General features: G+C 37.7%; 1 long non-coding RNA gene across 2 annotated transcripts in view; it reads left to right on the top strand.

Moving 5' to 3' along the window:
* The window catches only part of LOC147916989 (uncharacterized), a 109,894-nt gene that overhangs the window by 69,956 nt on the left and 18,764 nt on the right, over window positions 1–21,174 (top strand). For both annotated transcript variants that reach the window (XR_015552177.1, XR_015552178.1), the window contains one exon: window positions 14,428–14,481. This is a non-coding gene — a long non-coding RNA (uncharacterized LOC147916989). The remainder of the gene's footprint in view (window positions 1–14,427; window positions 14,482–21,174) is intronic.

Genomic DNA, 21,174 nt, shown 5'->3' with positions numbered 1-21,174 from the left:
AATGACCTCTGACTAACTAACCCAGCTGGATCTGCACCCTCCAGGAGATCTAACTGCTCTGTTGATTTTACGACCCCTGCTTGTGCATGTACCTCCCAGCTGCAATAAGATGATAACTTTGTTCTTTTGAGTTCCTTAGGAATGTGCTGATCCCCGAACAGAGAATATATGCTAATAGCCATTGTCAATGAAAACTGAAAGATCTGGTGTGGCTACTCCCAGTCTGTAACACCAGAAGGTCAACATTCCTAACCTCCTCTGCTATAACCCACTGGCCTATATAACTGCTGTAAGACTTTGTGCCCCTGAAGATGGTTTTTTTCAGACATTAGTTGGACATCTTCCCTCTTGCTAGCAAGCTGTAATAAAAAAATCCTTTTTCTCCTACCACCTTGCCTCTTGACTATTGGCATGTCTTGTGGCGAGCAGATGGCCACATGTTGGGCAGTAACACTTTTACTTGTCTTCTATCATCTTTTGGACTGTTGATACTTTCCATTAGGTTCCATGAGAAGGCTTAAATTATTTGTTGTCTTTCTTTGAACACTTTCAAATGGAGGTATAACACATTTTAATTTATTTTGCTCTGCCTTATTGCTTTTCTATGTGTGTTTTATATCGCCTGAAAAACATATTATTTTGTCATTGTCACCTTCAGCCTATATGCAACCTTGGTATCCATTTCATTCATCTTTTTCAAAATTAATTTTTTCTTTTTTTCTTTTTTTTTTTTTTAAATTTTTTGTTTATTGCAGTAACATTGGTTTATAACATTGTAAAAATTTCAGGTGTACATCATTGTACCTCTATTTCTGCATAGATTACATCATGTTCACCACCAAAATACTAATTACAACCCATCACCACACACATGTACCCAATTATCCCTTTCACCCTCCTCCCTCCCCCCTTCCCCTCTGGTAACCACCAATCCAATCTCTGTCCCTATGTGTTTGTTTATTGTTGTTATTATCTACTACTTACTGAAGGAAATCATACGGTATTTGACCTTCTCCCTCTGACTTATTTCACTTTGCATCATGCCCTCAATGTCCATCCATGTTGTCACAAATGGCTGGATTTCATCGTTTCTTATGGCTGAGTAGTATTCCATTGTGTATATATACCACAGCTTTTTTATCCATTCGTCCCTTGATGGGCACTTAGGTTGCTTCCAAGTCTTGGCTATTGTGAATAAGGCTGCAATGAACACAGGGGTGCATGTACCTTTGCAAATTGGTGTTTTCAAGTTCTTTGGATAAATACCCAACAGTGGAATAGCTGGATCATATGGTAGTTCTATCGTTGATTTTTTGAGGAATCTCCATACTGTTTTCCATAGTGGCTGCACCAGTTTGCACTCCCACCAGCAGTGTATGAGAGTTCCCTTCTCTCCACAACCTCTCCAACACATGTTGTTTCCTGTCTTGTTAATTATAGCCATTCTGACGGGCGTGAGGTGATATCTCATTGTAGTTTTGATTTGCATTTCCCTGATAGTTAGTGATTTTGAACATCTTTTCATGTGTCTGTTGGCCATTTGCTGGATACATTTTGTGTGCGGGGGGATGATGGGTCAGTGTTCAGACAGGTCAGATATTATTATTTGCATTCTTATTCTTTAGGAGTTTTATTGAAGTACAATTTAGATACCATAAAATTCATCGATTTAAGTGTACAATTAAATAATTTTTAGTAAGTTTATAGAGTTATATACACATCACCAGAATCCAGGTTTAGAATATTTCTATCACCCCAAAAATATCTCTCATGTCCATTTGCAATTAATTCCCACTCTACCTCTGTCCCCAGGTAATGACTAATTTGCTTTAGATTTGATTTTTCAGGTTTGCTTTTGGAAGAGATTGTGGAGAATTGATATCATTTATCTTTAAAAGTTTGATAGAATTCGCCAGTGAAACCATGTGGGCCTGGTGCTCATTTTTTGGAAAGCTATTAATTGCTGATTTAATTTCTTTAATAGCTGTTGGTCTCTTCAGATTATCTATATTTACTTGTGTGGGTTTCAGTAGATTGTATCTTTTAAGGAATTGGTGTATTTTTTCTAAGTTATCACATTTGTGAGCATAGAGTTGTTCAGAATATTCCTTTATTACCCTTTTAATGTCCATGGGATCAGAAATGATGGTCTGTCTTTCATTTCTGATATTAGTAATTTGTGCCTTTTCACTTTGTTTCTTGATTTGCCTGAATATAATTATCACTTTAATCATCTTTCTGAAGAACAAGTTTTGGTTTCATTGATTTTCTCTGTTGTTTTCTGGTTTTCAATTCCACTGATTTCTGTGCTCATTTTAATTATTTCTTTTCTTCTGTTTGCTTTAAGTTTATATTGCTATTCTTTCTCTAGCCATTGGCAGCTTAGATTATTGATTTTATATCTGTCTTCTTCTCTAATATATGTATTCAATGCTGTAATTTCCCTTTAAGCCTGCTTTCACTGCATCCCACAAATCTGAATAAATTATATTTTCATTTTCTTCAATCTGTTTAAAAATTTTTTAACTTCTTTGACATATGTGTTAGAAGTGTGCTGTTTAGTCTCTAAATATTTTGGGACTTTCTAGATACCTTTCTGTTATTGATTTCTAGTGCAATTCCACTGTGGGTTGAGAGTATATTTTTTATGGTTTCTCTTTGAAAAAATTTTGTGTGTTTTATGACCTGGAATGTGGTGTATCTTTGTGAATGTTCCATGTGAAGAATATGTATTCTGCTGTTGTTGGATGAAGTATTCTATAAATGTCAATTATATCAAGTTGATTGATGGTGCTATTCAGTTCAACTCTATTTTTACTGACTTTCTGCCTGCTGGTTCTGTCAATTACTGATTGAGATATATCTCAACTATAATAGTGGACTTATTTCCTTCTCCTCTCAGTTCTATTTGATTTGGCTTCATGTATTTTGATGCTGTGCTGTTAGGCACATACACATTAAGGATTATTATATCTTCTTGGAGAAGCGACCTCTTTATCATTATATAATATCTTCTTTACCACTTATACTTTTCCTTTTTTCGAAGTCTGCTTTTTCTGAAACAATAGTTACTCTGTGTTCTTTTGATCAGTGTTGGTATGGTGTATTTTTCTCAGTCTCTTTACTTTTAATCTATCTTTTCTTTATATATTTATTTATATATAAAGTGAGTTTCTTGTAGACAATATTTAGTTATGTCTTTTTTTTTTCCAATCTCCTCTGTCAATTTCTGTCTTCTAATTGGTGTAGTTATTTGTAACTGTTTTCTATTTGTTCCACTTGTTCTTTGTTTCTTTATCTTCTCTTATTTGTCTGTCTTCTCTGGTTTTAACTGATCATTTTATATGATCCATTTTTTCCTCCTCTCTTAGCATACCAATTATATTTCTTTAAAAAAATTTTTTTAGTAGTTGCCCTAGAGAGGAGCATACATTATATAAATATATATTACATTATATATATTACAATATATAAAGAGTACAATATCTATTAATTGTATACATTTATAATTAATATAAATCCATTTTCAAATAACCTTATATTATTAGAAGGGTAGTGTAGGTACCTTATAACAGATTATTTCCAATTCCTCCCTCCTGTTCCTTACAACACTGCTGTCATTCATTTTACTATCCGTAAGCTATAACCACCCAATTCATTGTTGCTATTATTTTAAACAGTTATCTATTAGATCAAGTAAAGGTAAGAAAAAGAAAATGTTTAATTCATTTATTCCTTCTCTAATGCTCTCCTTTCTTTATGTGTACCTGAGTTTCTGATCTATGTCATTTTCCTTCTCTCTGAAAACTTCTTTGAATATTTCTTATGATGCAGATCTGCTAGAGACAAATTCCCTCAGTTTTTGCTTGTCTGAGAAATCTTTATTTTGCCTTCACTTTTGAAGGATAATTTGGCTAGATATAGAATTGTATTTTGGTGATTTTTTTTCTTTCAACACTTTAAATATTTTGTTCCACTCTCTCTTTGCTAGGATGATTTCTGAAAAGATGTTCAACGTAATTCTTATCCTTTTTCTTCTGTTGATAAGGTATACTTTTCCCTCTGGCTTCTTTTAAGATTTTCTCTTTGTCTTTTGTTTTCTGTATTTTGAATATGGTGTGACAAGGTGTAGTTTTTTTTTTCCCCCTGTATTTTTCCTGCTGGGTGTTCTTTGAGCTTACTGAATCTGAGGTTTGATGTTTGTGATTAATTTTGGAAAATTCTTAGCCATTATTCAAATATTTCTTCTGCTCCTTTTTTTCTTCTCCTCGTGATATTCTCGTTGCACATGTAGTATACATTTTTAATTGTTCCACAGTTCTTGGATATTCTGTGTCATTTTTTTTTTCATTCTTTTTTTGCATTTCAGTTTGAGAAATTTCTAGTGACCTATTTTCAAACTCATTGATTCTTTCCTCAACGATATTCAGTTCATGCTGAGCCTTTTATAAGCCCATCAAAGACATTCTTCATTTCTCTGACAGTGTTTTCAATTTCTAGCATTTCCTTTTGATTCTTTTGTTAGACTTTTCATCATTCTGCTTGTATGACCTATCTGTTCTTCATGTTGTCCACTTTTTCTGTTAAAGCCCTTACCATACTAGTCATAGTTATTTCAAATTCCTGGTCTGATAATTTAAAAATCTCTGCCATATCTGAGTTAGTTTCTGATACTTGCTTTGTGTCTTCTGACTGCTTTTTCCTTACCTTTAAGGATACCTTGTAATTTTCTGTTGAAATCCAAAAATGATGTGTTAGGAACTGAGGTAAATAGGTCTTTAGTGTGATGTTTTATGTTTATCTGACTAGAAGTTAGGCTGGATTTAATGTTTGTTGTAGCTGTAGGTATCAGATGCCTCAATTTACTCTAGTGTCCTTGTTTTTGTCTCCCCTGTTGTATTTGGGTTTCCCTAGCAACTCCTTCTTAAATGGATCTTTGTCTTGCACCTCCGTTAGTTGTAATTTAATGTTATTATACTAGAGCTCTGTTGATGTGGTAGTAGTGTACTAAGGGAGGGGAAATGTTCTACATTCTTATGATTAAATCTCCATTTATTAAAAACAATTGGGCCAGAGTCCCTGGACTGTGGCCTTCAGAAGAGTTTCTTAGCCTTTTTTTTTTAACTCTCCTTATGTGAGACAGGAATGCTAAAAGGGAGTAAAGTTGGCTCATTGCTCTTCCCTAGGTCAGATAAGGTTCTAGTGAAGTAGTTTTCCTGGAGGGCAGACCCAGGAATGGATCATTCTCTATGTATTTCAAAACAGCGATTTTTCTCTTCTTTCCAAAGTACATGGGAATTTTTCTCCAGTCTTCACAAGTGGGAATCTGATGTGGTTCTTGGAGGTAAAACTCACGAATATGGGGAGGTTCCTCTAAGACTGAGCCATCAGGAGTTTTAACTCTAAAACTAGTCCACATTCAACCTCCAGAATTTTGTTAATTATGGTTTTTCAGTGTTCCTACCAGTTCCTGGCTCTGGTGGCTTCTGCTCCTGGTAAGCTGTGTTCTCCTAGCTCTCCAGTTTTTAGGGCAGCAGTTTTCCCTGCGCCCTCAATTTTCCGACGAATCTAAGAAGAGCTTTTGATTTTTAGTTTTTCAGCTTTCTTCTTGTTATGAGGGTGGGAATTATGACTTCTAAGCTGTTTACATGGAGTGGAGACTGGAAGTGGCAATTTTTATCATTAAAGTCCAGAATTTTCTTTTCTTTCTTTTTACAATTTTTATCTCTTTATTGATATTCTCTATTTGATGAATCACTATTATCATTCCCCTTAATTTATAAATATGATTTTCTTTTGTTCTGTGAACCTATTTATAGTAGCTGCTTTGACATCTTTGCATGCTAAATGCAATATCTAGATCCCTTAGTAGACAGTTTTTCTCTCTTTTTTATGACTTATTTATTTTATAGCTGGAAGTTTGTACTTTTTTAACCTCTTTCACCCATTTTTCCCATCCCTCACCTCCAGACAGTTTCTCTTGACTGCTTTTTGTCTTGAGCGTGGGTAACACTTTTGTGTTTCTTTGCATGTCTCATAAGTTTTTGTTAAAAACTAGACATTTTAGACAATATATCATAGCAAATGTGAATTTGATTCTTCTCTGGGTGTTGCCTCTGTTTGTTTGTTTATTGGCTAATGATTTGTTTTGACTAATTCTGTGGCGTCTGTCTTCCCTTACAGACCGCCAATGTCCCTGCCAACATTTTTTCTTTTTCATTATTACTTTTATTTTTAAGTCTGACTTCATAGGGGTTGCTCCCATGTCAGAATTGCTTGGTGGTCACTGAATAATTAGTCAGGGGTTGTACTCACTGACCTTGAACTGTTAAGTCTTCTGCCCTTGTTCATGGATCTGTGTGTGAGTTGAGGGACACATTTAGTTTTCAGATAGTGTTGTTTCTGGCTTTTACTTTCTGCTAGCACAAGGTTTCACATTCATCCACGGACAAGTAGATAATTGCCTTCTCCAGTCTCTCCTGAGAATGTGTGCGGTCTTGCACATGGGTACTGCTTTCCAGACCACCAGAGATATGTGGCAGCCTATCAATGCCTACTCTGGCTGTCTCATTTCCTGTTAAATTTATGCCAAGTCTGACTGCCTGCTGTTTGCCCCAAATAGAATCAGAACCTCAGGTTAACTCACAGTGACCTTTCTCATTTGTCACTAAAATTGCTACTTTTTCTGACACTGCCCAGGAGTATGGCAATTTTTCCGTGTTCTGTTGGATATCAAGTTAGCCCTTAGCCCTCCTGGCTGAGAAGCTTCGGATTTTTATGAATTGCCCCATTCTAGTACATAGCTGGGTACAAATGGAGAGATGGGGTGGGTGGCAGGGAGGAATTATAGCAACCCCAGGCTAAAATATCACAAAGAAGTTCTTATCTGAACTACTTGAGTAGTTTTTCTTGTGTAGACACTTCTCAAATTGTATTATTGCCTTCCTTCTATTTTTAGAGTCCTGATATTTTTGTTTTTGACAATTTCATCCAATTTTGTCATTGCTTTTTGGGGAGAGGATTTGCCAAGCTCCTCATTCCACCATTCTAGAAGTCTTACCCAACTATACATTATAGCTTTAGTTTTCTTAAGGCAAATTGTTTGCTGAGGCTGAGCAGGGAACTTGAGAAAGTGAACTGGACTACAGTGGTAATTGAGAGGGATGGGAAAAGAAGCTGACCAAGGGTGTGTGACAGAACTGGTTGATGGTTCTCATGTCCCAGCTGAAGTTGTAGGATGGGAGTTTAGCAAGATGCCATTTGACACATTGTTGTAAGTATCTAGTATACCACTACCTAGATTGGAGTTGGAGGAATTTAACATTATGCTGGTGTTGGACTTCGCCTGGCCAATTTCTTAGAAGGTATTGGGCCAGAAGAGAATGAAGGATGCTAGTGACAAATTAGCTCAGATGGTTAACCTTGAGATCAATGTTGACTATGAAAGAAAGAGAAGCAATGACAGTGCTGATGGACTAGAAGAACTTGAAGGAGTCAAGGTAATGGAAGCATTGGTAAGTTTGAAGTAAAAAAGGTATTTATCTTGAAGTCATGAACGAGTTGGAAATTGTTAGGAATTTGGGGTCAGAAGTTGAGAAGGAGAAGTTGTGGACTGGAGGCCTCAGAGGAGCCAGTTATTTGCTACCAGTCCTTCTTCCTCACACCTTCAGATGTGGCATAGTGAAGAGGATCCAGTTTAGTGGACTATAGGGGAAACTGGAGTATCCATATGATTGAAAAAGAATCATAAACAAAGAATGGGGTCAAGTACTAAAATTTGATTACTTAGGCTTTACTTCTAGTTTTCTCTTCACAAATTGGTAAAAACAACAAAAACAAAAAAAAAATTTTCTCTCAGGCCTCATGGAGTTAACAGCCTAGTCTTCCTCTTTGAGTTATCAGGCAGGGTACTGTGGCCTATTCAACCCCTTGGGATCTAACTCATTTCTTTCACCCCAATGACTTTTACTGCAATGGGGACCCGGCGTATGACAAACCATGAGATTAAGATTTGGATGATGATGAAATGATTGATCCTGTTAGAAATTTTGACAAGATAGTCATTTTAAAAATACAATGGCTTAGAAGAGCATAACTTGAAAAGATTACTTTAGTATTTTGCCCCTCAAAAGTGTTTCTTTTTTAAAGTTGGTTCACTTGGCATCCAAATAAGTAGTTGATTTAGTCCACTTTACCCAATTACTTATCATCAAGACATCTCCCTTGCTCTATTTTTCACCATTCAACCAGCTGTCCTGGTGTGATAGGTATAGCCATGAGGCAGATAGGTCCCCTGTACTATACCCTTGGTCCTTAGTTCATTTCCTTTACTCATTGTTGATTCTTCTAGTCAAGGGACTCTTTAAGAAAGTATGTGAAGCAAAGCTGTGAAACTAATGCATGATTTTTTTCTTTGAAAAAATACTTGGTTTGTCATTAATGAACTTGATCGATGGCTCCATGATGAATTCAGGCTTTATGGACTCTGATTCCACATCAGAGTTTGAGCTTTTAAGAAGGAAATTTAGAATTTTAAGATCTGTTTTTTTGGGATTGATTTCTATGGCAACTAGTTTAGTTATGGATTATTAGCTATCTCACTTCAGTTCTAGTTTCATCAAAGTTTCCTTATTTTTTAATTAGAAAATTTTCTAATGGAATAAATGTCTCTTGAAAGGGTCTCACTCTACCCATCACAGCTTCTGATGGCATGGGCTGAAGCCCACTTAGAAATAACTGACCATGAAGTGCTGGTCTTTTTAAATGTTTAACAACTGTGATAGAATAGTTTAATTAAAAAAGTAGATTTTCTAAGATATCCATTTAAAAATAATTAAATAACTTATTACTTATCTTACACACACACACACACACACACACACTGTGAAAAGCATGGGTCTTTTGTAAGAGAATAATTAAAACTCCTGTTTTGGGGCCGGCCTGGTGGCGTAGTGGTTACATTTGCCGGCTCCACTTTGGGGGACCCGGGGTTCCATGGACCTACGCACCGCTCATCAAACCATGCTGTGGTGGCATCCCACATACCAAATGGAGGGAGATGGACACATCTGTTAGCTCAGGGCCAATCTTTCTCACCAAAAACAAAAAAATCTCCTGTTTTATGTTAGATTGAAGCATGTACTTTCAACACTGCAGTGAAATGGAGATTTGAATGTGTGTGTGTATGTGTGTACATTTAATTGACATGCTTAAAATTACATGAACCATATCCTCCCACCCCTAAGTAGAAGATTTCCTTATCATCCTCATCTGAGAAACAGCATTTCTTAGTTTGTCATCATATGGAATTCTGATGCCATCCTCTTACCCCCATAATCCCCAAATTCAAGGATAATATTTCTTCCTAGTGTTAGAAATTCAAACGCATAAGTATTAGCTGTTCAAACTTCTATGTTTGTGATAAGTAAGTAACTCCTTATTTCATAAGCTCCTTGGCCTGGTGCAGTCAGCCCCAGGACCATCCTTGGCGATCCTTTCCCCCGGAGCCCCTTAGTAATGGACCCGCCCAGCTGCCTTACATGTGCTGGCCCTAGGACTGGGGAAGGCAACATCACTATCTAGCCTTAGCAGCCATCTTCCCTCATTCTCTCCCCAGATCTTTTCAATTAATGTTTAAACTCCTTATTTTAGATTTATATTATGTCCTAGCGGTCTTGGAATGATTTACAACTTCCCATGTAATTTTCATTATGGTTCTTTCCAGCAATGAAATTCCTATCTCCCCTTATGGAAGAAACTTCTCTACTAATTTGACCTTGAGAAATGTTACTGACTTCCTGTATGCTTTTGCTATGTTTGAGGAGAGCAGACTCTCATAGATTCCCTACTTTCTTTACCTGATTGAATACATTTTCAATTCTGTAAGAGTGATTGTGGGCACTAAAAGGATGCAGAGTATCGAGAGAATCTGTCTTACTATGTGTGGGCAATGAACATTGTAATTGTACATAAATCAACAATTTTATTCAGAAGACTTATCTTTCTGGATGTGTATCCACAGTGACTTCGATAGATAAATATTCTCTTAAAGATGGTGTGTCATTGTAACTTTGGTAGAGCTTCCGAGTGGGACATAGGACAGGTTATGCCTATCATTAACAAGGAAAAGATAGAGTACTAAGAATATTGGGATTAGATTTGAGAGAAATGCATATAACCTAGTTCAAATTACAAATAGAAAACAAATATATAGCATAAAATTTTTCTTCAATCAAGATGTCTTTTTTCATCTGCAAAATAGCAGGATTGGATTTAATCAGTGATTTTTTTTAAACTTTTTTTTTTAACTTTGGAACCATTTCTTAATGGAAATATTGCCCTTAAACTTAATGGGTAAGTGGCAGTTTTAAAATATTGTCTTAAATTCTTTGACAATACTTTCATTGAGGTTAGGGTCTATGGCCCCTCCCCTTGAGTCTGGGCAGGTTTGTGACTGCTTCAACCAACAGAGTATGGTGGAAGAGACACTGTGTAACTTCTGGGGCTGAGTCATAAAAGGCCATGCAGCTTCTGCCTTGTTCTCTGGAACATTTGCTCTTGAGGCTGTGAGCTTACCAGGGTAAGAAGTCTGACTACCCAGAAGCTACTAGACTGTATGCAAGTCCACGCCACATGGAGAGGCCATGCACAGAGAGTCTGGTCAACAAGCTAAGTCAGCCATCGCAGCCCAGGCTCTGGGATTCCATCTCCCATCTCCCATCCACTTGAGTCCCCCCACTCCAAGCTGTCCGAGACCTCTCAGTTGAGGCCCCAAACATCACAGACCAGAGACTAGCCGTCCCTGCTCTGCCCTGTCTGAATTCCTGAGAATCACAGAATTTGTGAGCATAATAAAATGGGTGGTTTTTTAAAAAAAATTCCATTGAGTTTTGGAATGGTTAGTTAAGCAACAGTATATGACCAGAACAAAATTTTAAAGATAATATTGGAGTTTCTTAAGCTGAAGTAAAGGACCTATGGATTCTGGTAATTGTCACCCTGAAAACTGCTTACAATATCTGGCAACCCTGAGAAAAATAGGGCCAATAGTGGCCTTTTGTGAGCTAATCATAACCTGCGTGACCCGGGAGACAGATTCCAAATATTTTAAAATGTTAATTCTTAATAGTCAATATTCCCTGGAAATATAGTATGGTTCTCAAATACCTTTGATGAGAAAGTTAAACATTTAAAATTACTTCCTGTGATCTGGGGTTATAGGGGACAAAATTCTGCCGGGATAGTTTGAGGTCTCTTTGAGGATCCCTCTTACTCTCGTGGAACTTTCCAGTTTGTTATTGATTCCATGTTTCAATGTCAGTAGGAGCATTCTGTCAAATTTCTCTGTGAATTCATTCCCATCCAGAAAAATGATACTGTCTTTATTTATAGCTTCTGCTTAGAATTTAATATATAGAAGAGTTTGGTGACATTTTCATAGTAAAATGACACGAGGACAATAAAATATTATAGAAGCAGAAAACGTTCAAAAGCATTTCATTTCCATTGATGACACTAGTATGTCACACTGGAGGATGGTGAGCCAATTAATTAAAATCAAGAAGAGCAAAAACTGGATAGTGTCTGAAGCAAAGCAAAACTATAGATTCCTCTTGGGAACCCAAAGCTCTTCACTTACCTTCCCTTCCCCCTTTGTGTGACATAAAGTCTCCCTTCTCAGTGATTGAGGCAGAAAATGTCATTGCTGAAAATCCAGAAGAGGACCGACAATGGACCTTTCTGGCTATATTTATGTTACATTTATCTATCAGACCAAGGCATATTTTGAAAGTGGAGGAGGGGGAACATGGGTGAGTATTAGTGATTTGATGGATGAAAAGTAGATTGGACCAGGGTCCTGCCCGTGGCGTAGCGGTTAAGTGCGCGTGCTCTGCTGCGGCAGCCAGGCCGGACCCGGGGTGCGCATCTCGGGCCGCACCTACGCACCGCTTGTCAGGCTGAGCTGTGGCGGTGTCCCATATAAAGTGGAGGAAGATGGGCACGGATGTTAGCCCAGGGCCAGTCTTCCTCAGAAAAAAGAGGAGGATTGGCAACAGATGTTAGCTCAGGGCTGATCTTTCTCACACAAACAAAAACAAAAACAAAACAAAAAGTAGATTAGACCAAATATGCTACCTTGCTACAGAAACCTCGGTTATGTTAAGACGGTCTCTTTAATTTTGTGTTTTAAGTTTCTGATAGTATTTTAACTCAGTGCTTCCCCAAATTTTATGTGCATAGCAGTCACCTTGGGATCATGTTAAAATGTAGATTCTGATTCAGTGGTTTGGGGCCTTAGTTCAATGAGGCCTTAGATTCTGCATTTCTTTTTAATTTTTTAATTTTTTTAATTTTTTTGTTTATTGCAGTAACATTGGTTTATAACATTGTATAAATTTCAGGTGTACATCACTATACTTCTATTTCTGCATAGATACATCATGTTCACCACCCAAATACTAATTACAATCCATCACCACACACATGTGCCTAATCATCCCTTTCTCCCTCCTCCCTCCCCGCTTCCCCTCTGGTAACCACCAATCCAATCTCTGTCTCTATGTGTTTGTTTGTTGTTGTTATTATCTACTACTTAATGAAGGAAATCATATGGTATTTGACCTTCTCCCTCTGACTTATTTCACTTTGCATAATTGGACATTGAGATTCTGCATTTCTAATGAACCCAAGATGTTGCTCAGGACCACATTTAGAGTAGCAAGAGTCTCAATATCTAGTAGCTGGACCTGGCAGACAGATGTGGCATGCTAGCCTTAACTCAGCGTTTCGTAAAATGAATCACATTTCAGTATAAATGCAACACCTGCACATAGTATTTAAATTAATCAAATCAATGAGTACTCAAACTTAGTCATTACTGTCCCTAAGTGCCTCTGCCACTTTCTCATAAGGGATCCACTTCTGAAAATGACATTTCTCCTGAAAATGTTGGTGTTGTTATAGCTCAGGTGGATACCAATTATTTTATTTTTTACAAAAATTCAAGGCCGTAGCTCCATGCAAAGACAATCTGAAAGTTTGCATGTAATACTTCTCCCTTAGCTGTGTACCCGAAAATCAAGATGCATACTTCCCAGGCAATTAAAAAATTTGGTTATGCTTTTTCCTAAATAATTATATTTTGGAAGTGAAGTCATTGATTTAAAATTTCAGTGCAGACATAGTTTTAAAAGTTTATTTTCAAAGAGAATTTGAAGTGGCAGATACATTCCTTGGATGGGTTACCAAAAAACAAATTCACCCAGTGGAATCTTCCAATATAGTAAAATCATTAGCATACATAAAGGTTTGTAGATATAGAAATAGGGTTCTGAATCAGTGTAATTTTTTCTTCTTCAAGGAACATGAGCTGTAGTTTGACGATTTCAATTGATGTAATATGAATGAGTAGCATTTGAAAAATAGTTATATTTCGTAGAGGCTTATTTTACAATGCAATACAATGAATATAATGAATACAGAGATGTGAAATAAGATTTTGGTAATCTGAATTTCAGAAAAGTTAGCATGAATGATGGCTAAATGGTGTTTTTGTTTATTGTTTTTCATGAATCTACACTTACCTGCACTATAAATGTGTATATAATCTTTCTAACAGGAGGTGGGAAGAGAGTAATTGAAAAAAATCAAGTGTCTGAAATGTCCTGAGTGTTGAGCAACAAGTGAGGCCCACAGCTAACCTGCTTTCTGAAATAATCTCATGTAGTTAAGCGAGTCTCTAATTAGTAGTTACAGATGTTTTTGATGTCTTTGAACTCCCTTTCAGAGACGCCGTTACAGCCTGTTAATAATGTACCTGTCGATGGAAATATTTTAGATAGTTATCTGTGTAGTGTGACAAGTTGGGGAAAGGGAGAAATTGGTTTAAGAACTGAAGCTGTGTCACATATCCAGCTGTGACTCTAGCGCTAACCACACACTTTATTACAGAGAAGAGAAGGAAAGTAATCGGGTTCACAAAGGCTGCCGCACAGGGTGCCGATGGCCACAGAATCACCACCAATGGGTGTCTGCCCTAACACTGCCCCTGCAGCAGGTAGCAGGGGGATTAATGAGATCATGTATGTTAAAGGCTTTGATCTCTTTGGGTGAAGTGGCTGTGCAAACTCATAGCTTTATATTATTATTATGCCTTTTCCTCTAACCTATGATTTTTCCACATTATGCAGGCTTGTCAATTACCCACCTGCGCCCTGTTTATGCCACTATGATTTTATTTCTCATTTTTAAAGTTTATGCTTCTAATTGAGAGACATTGATGTTTTCAGATTCATCCTGGCAGATTAATATCCAGCAAGAGGGACCTGCTGTCAATGGGCATTTTGAATTATGTGTTTAAAATTGCCTTTGATGGCAAGGATGCCAAATTATGCACTTCACTAACACCGTTTTGTGCTTCTTTGTTAGTGATGTGATTGAAAACCGCAGATGTTTGATATCGTCTTTTACTTCGTTTGTTTGGTAAGTGAAATCTTAAATACGTTATACTTCTTTGAAATTCATCTTCTGATGCCATTTAGAGAACATTAAGAGAAAATTAAAAAATAAAAGACTTAGTATCTCTGAAATGTAGCTTCTAGAAAAGTCAACCTTTCAAGTCAGAATCTGTTTTTGAGTCATTCTTTAGGATGCAGAGCATTCTAACATTGTGGCGGGAGTAGATGACATAGTTGAGCCATCTTGGGCTTTAATGGGGAGCATTTTGCTCCCTGAGACACTTAGCTCAGTGAGAAGGCATATTCAGAAGATGGATCAGTATGTAAGCTCCCACTGGAACACAGTAGGTATTGTTCTTTCTGGGATCTTCGATGACTCCGAAAAATAAAAGTCTATCAGTTTCTTCCTAATTCTATGAATGGATAATGGTCTTGATGAATAATGTTCTAGTAATAATTTCTTCATTTAAAAATAAAGTACAGATTATTCAGATGCAAACTTTTAGATGCAGACATAGCAGGCATACCTTTCACAATTCTCTGCCCTTGTGGAAAAGCGATAGGGGTAGAAAAGGAAGAAAGAATAAATGTCTGGAATTGTCAGATCTGGATTCAAGGAACATTAATGAAATGTGAAGTGCCCTGTGTCATTTATGTCCATATACATTTTCCTTTTGAAACTCTTGATATCCCTCAGGGAGGGTTATTATCTCATTATGTAAATGAGGAAACAGAAGCTAATATATCCACACAGTATTAAATGATGAAGCTTCAATTCAAATTCTCAGATCTTCTGACTTAGAAATCTGGGACAATTAACACTATAGCATGGCCATTGGAAAAACTGGTATTTAACACTGTGTTCTGGCTATCTATGACTATATGACCACCCCGAAACTTGATGGCTTAAAACAATAGCAACAGTTTTGCTCACAACTCTGCGATTTGGGCAGAGTTAGCTTGGTGGGGACAGTTGTCTCTTCTCCGCTTAGCATCAGTTAGGCTGCAATCATCTGAAGACTCATTCACTCACATGTCTGGTGGTTGATGACGGCCACTGGCTGGCACCTCAGCTGGGGCTGTCACCAGGAACACCTACATATGGCCTCCTTGAGACCATGACTTCCGAGAGTCATTAGGGAGGCACGCACACACACACACACAGATGTCCAGCTGGAAGTTATCACTTTTTCTTCTAAAGTGGCCTTGGAAATCAAACAGAGTCACTTGTATGACATTGTTTTTATTAGAACTGAGTTACTATGATTGGGCCACATTCAAGAGGAGAGGAATTAGACTCTACTTTTGGTAGGAGGTGTTATGGACTGAATGTTTGTGTCCTCCCAATATTTAGATGTTGAAATCTTAACCCCCAGTGCAATTGTATTTGGAGATGGGCCTATGGAAGGTGATTAGGTCATGAGGGTGGATCCCTCGTGAATGGATTAGTGCTCTTATAAAAGAGACCCCAGGGAGCTCTCTCGCCTCTGCCACGTGAGGACACAGTGAAAAGACACCGCCTATGGACCAGGAAGCAGGCTCTCACTAGAGACTGAATCTGCTGGTGCCTTGATCTTGGACCCCCTAGCCTTCAGGACTGTGAGGAATAAATTTCTGTTGTTTATAAGCCACCTAGTATATGGTATTCTGTTATAGCAGCCCAAACAGACTAAGACAGGAGAAGTATCAAAGAATTTGCAGAAATATGTAAAACCACCATATATTGCCTAACAGAGAATTTCCTTAAGTTTGGTGGGCAAATGTAAGCAGTAGGCAAATATCCACCTTGTCCTGCCAGACAGATCTGTGTTGCTTCTCACACTCCCAGGCAGAAGGGCTGAACCAAGGGATAATGCAACTCTCTTAGCCCCTGGGTCCCCATGGCAACTTCCCATAAGTGACTATAGGGCCCCCCGGGTGGGAATGCAGGCCAGTCTGTCGGCGCAGCATAAGTTACAACTTCTAAATATTTAGATGCATGGTACGCAGGCCTGCATTTGTACTCTTGCCTTGGGCTCTGCAAGTGCTAGATATAGGTCTGTTGTGGAACAAAGCCCCACTCAAGAGGATTCAGATGGCACCACTTCTGAGGTCACTCCTCTAGCCATAGAAGTTAAAGTTCATCACCAACTCCATAGTCACGAGGAACTGAAGAATTGGGTCTTGCTGCCAAATTCTTTAGAATTTGTTATAAATAATTGGTATGTTAAACTCTCTGTCATCCTCAATACAAAATTCGCAATTCATACTTTGTTTCTTATATAAATTCCCAAGATAAATAACCCTGCAGATTTTGTTATGCTTTGATACTTTTGGACCCCACCTGACTATTAAAGGTAATAGTTTAAATCCTGAAGTAAGAGAAACTAGACAAGTAAATTCATTGCAGAAAAGTGGCTCAAAAAGGCACAACGAAGTTTCCATGTTTAGGTATCCTGTGCCTTACATGATATTCTAACAGGTGTTTACCCATGCGGTGATAGAGAGGCCTGTCTGCAATATTGCTTCTTACTGATTATGTAGAAACAGTCTTCATATCACAATTTCTTATAATGACACTCAATGAAAAGCCAAGTTCATGATGACAAACAGAATAAAATGAAAACATGTTTTCAGGAAATGCTTTGATAAGAGGCATAATTTTCAGAAAGTCTGGATGAATAGCTTCAAGTAGATATTTCTCTGGAGTCTTGTGTTTTTTATCTTAAAAAGTTCTGAATATTTTTGTTCTATTTAATAATATAACTGTGGTTGATATATATGTATATACATGTATATGTATCAATATGTATGTATATATCAACCACAATTATATATTATACATATATAATATATATATAATGAAATAAAATAAAATAATAAAATAGAAGTGTTAGCTCAGGAGTTGGACTCTCAGGATTAATTCCCATGTTTGCCACCTACTACTGTGAACTTGAGGAATTTACAAAAGTGCTCTTTGCTCTAGTTTCCTATCTTGAAATAGAAATATTATACTTACCACACAGGGTTTTTGTAAGGATTAAATGAATTAATTCATGTAATTTTCTTTAAACACTGCCTGGCACACAAATATTATATGCCCAATAAACTGAATAAAATATCATGTGCTCAATATTATTATGGCCCAATAAATATTAGCTATTATTCTAGTTGTCTATTTCCATGTAACAAGGCACTGCAGAACCTAGTGACTTAGAACAATAACAATAACCATTGTATTTTCTCCCATAATTTCAGTGGGTTGGGACTTTGGGAACAGCTTGGCTGATTGGTTCTGGTTTGAGGGGCTGTAGCTGATTCAATAGGGGCCTGGAGTAGCTAGAAGCTGACTGGACACTACTCTTCAAGAGATGGCTGAGTTTCTCCATTTGTCCTCACATGTGCACTCTTTTGGGTTTCCTCACAGCGTGGCTGCTTCAGGGCAGTCTCTTGCATGCATTGAGGCTCAGGGCTCAAAGAGTGATTGCTTAGCAGCAAGGTGGAAATGAAATTTCTTTTATTACTTAGCCTCAGAAGTCATGCAGCAACACTTCAACTGTACTCTGTTTGTTGAACCTGTCACAAAAGCCCAGCCAGTTTCTAGGGTAAAGGATGTAGATTTCACCTAGATTTCAACAGATGGAGTTGCATTGTAAGAGGAATATGTGAGTTAGGAGATGTTATCCCGGCCATCTTTGGAAGACACAATCTGCCACAGCTATAATATTATTATCTAGTGCCTTCTTGACACTGTCACATACCTCAAGGAAACATATGCTAAGAGTGGAAGAAACATAGTGCTAAGCATATTTCTGTTATGAAATGAAATGAAAATGTTCTGTCTCAGCCAGGCTATTATCTGATGCTAAAGTGTAGTCAACTCCATGGAATTTTCTCACAAATGGAGATATTCTATGTGGTTGATTGAAAGAAGATACTTATTCTGTTAATACCAGATGCAAAGGTGTTCTACTTCATATTCTGTTAATAATGAAGGAGTCTAATCTGAATTATTGTTTAAAAAGAGGACTGTTTTTCCTTCTTAAGATAGCGTGTCCTTGAGATGCCTTTAGACCTTGTATTCATCTACAAAGAAGAAGGAAATGCCTTTTCTTCCAGGATTAAAGAACCAAAACTATCCATTTTAAAGAGGCCTGATATTCAAGAAATCTGGCAATTTTGACCCAAGAAATCTTTTTATAGAGTTATTAGCTTTTCCAAAGTTGACTCAAGAATCTGAGAATATGCGTTATTTAAGAATACACATTATTCAAGATTATCGAGCACAAAGAGATTTCTAAGGAGAAAAATTTCTATGCATTTTCATGTCTTTCTATCTAATTCTCCTCTTTCCAAGCTTGGGATAAGTATTACAATTTTGCGACGGTACAGATTTATTAGTGCCCTCACAATCTTTGTTACCAGTAAGTTGTTGGGGACTGTGGACATCAGAGCTTTATCCTTCCCCATTATTTTTTCTTAGTTGAAGACTACCGGGAAATAGTTGAAACAGAAACATGAAAAATTTTCATGAAACGTGAAAAGTAGTATTCATGCAATGAAAATGTCTCAAAATCAAACAGATGAGAAACTGCCCTGTGGGAAAGATAGTCTGTATTTCAGAAACTCTTCTTGTTATGTAGTATGCTTAAATCGAAGGAGAGAAGTGGTTGGTGGCATGTTGTTGGTCCTAGAGGATAAAGCTTCTAAATGTGAACTTAACAGAAAGAAAGCACACGTGTAAAAAATAAATCCCTTGATAGAGTCTGTCATAGCGTATTTGTTCCCTCAAAAATGTATTCTGTGGGTTGCAAAATAACATGCACAGTCTGATCCCATCATATTGAAATACAGAAAGCAAATACAAACACACACATGCATTGACACATAGACGTTGCATAGAAAAAACCTGGAAGAATGAAACACACTAAACTGAAATCTCCTCAGCAGTTCCCTCTGGGAGAGGGAGTGGGGTTGGAGTCATGAAAGAAACATGGAAGGGGAGTTATCACTTTTCCCTCTCCTTATGTGTAATTTGACCTTTTTATGCGTATAAATATATTACTTGTGTTTTTATTTTGAAATAACAAGAATGTTTTGTTTTGCTACTTCTGTTTGTGTTGAAATCAGGGGGTTACTCGGTAACCTAAAGATGTCTGTCATTTATTTGACAGGAGAACGTAAGAATATTTTAAAAGGGTAAAAAGTTACAATTATTTATATTTTGGCATTTCAAAGCTGAAAATACAATAGAGAAACTATCACTTCTCAGGCTATCTCCTACTCTAAACTCTACTACTTTACTTAAAATCCCAATGCATCATTTATCATTTCTTATATAACAACAACTCCCACCCCCCGAAAAAGTACTGAATGGCTTAAAACAACAATCATTTATTATTTATCATGATCTGTGAGTTGACTGGACAGTTCTTCTGCTCCATGCGGTATCAGCTGGGGTCACCCACATGGCTACGTTCAGCTGGCTTGTGGGCTGGCTTGGAAAGAAGAAGGTAACTGTCTCACCAAGGCCTGGAGACTTGGAGCTGGCGGCTGGCTGTGGTGCCTTGAATCTTTTCCATGTGGCCTCTTTCTCCTCATGATGAGGCCTCTCCAAGTGGCCCCTGCCTCCAAGAGGACAGCTTGGTCTTCCTTATAGCATGGCCACTAGGTTCATGCTGAAAGTAAAAGCTGTCTGGGTTCTTAAGGGTTAGGCTTGGAACTGCCTGAAGGTCCCCAGTGTATTCTATTGGTCAAAACAAGTCACAGGACCATCCAGATTCAAGGAGTGGGGGAAATAAACTGCTTCTTGAGGAGAGGAGTGGCTTGTGCACACAGGAAGGGGAAGAACACTTGGTGGTCATCTTTGCAGCCATCTGCCACAGCCTCCCTTCATCATTGCCTTGCAGAGGCAATCATATTATGAATCCCGCTAGCTATGCTCGTGGTATAGAACTATATATTAGTTAAAGTAATGCTTGCTGTTGTGACACAAGCTCAGCACCAAATCTTAGAGGCTTCACACAATCAAGTTTATTTATGTTTCCATAACAGCCCAGGTCCTTCCTGGTCAAGGCAGCTCTTGTTTGTTTGGTAACTCTGAGATCCAGGCTCCTTTCACCTTGTCATTTTTTCATCTTTAACATGTGGTTTCCAGGTTTGCTGTGCTTGTAGGCAGTGATAAATGAAAAGGCAAAGAACATGGAGAGTCACACAGGAAAGTTTTTATGGGCCATAAAATGGATGTGGAAATAGTGCCCTTCATTTCTGCTCACATTTCACTGGGTAGAACTCAGTCACGTGGTCACACCTGGCCACATGCAGGAGGCTGAGAAGTATAGTCTGGTGGCTGTTTGTCCAGCAGAAGTGGAAAGGGGTTTGGTGATTAGCTAGCATTTTCTGCCACAAACTGCTTCCCCAGCCCCCAAAAAAGGAAGGAAAGAAAGAAAGAAGGAAGGAAGGAAGGGACGGGAAGGGTAGGAAAGGGAAGGGAGGGCAGGGGAGGGGAGGGGAGGGGAGGGGTACGAAGGGAGGGAGGGAGGAAGGAAGGAAGAAAGAAAGAAAGAGAAAGAAAAGAAGAAAGAAAGAAAACTTCCTTTTAATATCAGTCATATCTGCCTCTGCACTGGTTTTTTCAAACTTACCTGAGAAACTTGTTCTTTTATTAGAATTTTAAAATAAATGGAACATGTTTATTTTTGAGTGTTATGGGGGCAAGACGTCGGTATATTAGAGATCG

This window comes from Ceratotherium simum, chromosome 5, assembly GCF_057802395.1.
Source record: "Ceratotherium simum simum isolate JZ-2026a chromosome 5, ASM5780239v1, whole genome shotgun sequence".
NCBI lineage: Eukaryota > Metazoa > Chordata > Mammalia > Perissodactyla > Rhinocerotidae > Ceratotherium > Ceratotherium simum.
Note: the sequence above shows the minus strand (reverse complement) of the source record. Positions and strands in the feature narration are given on the sequence as shown.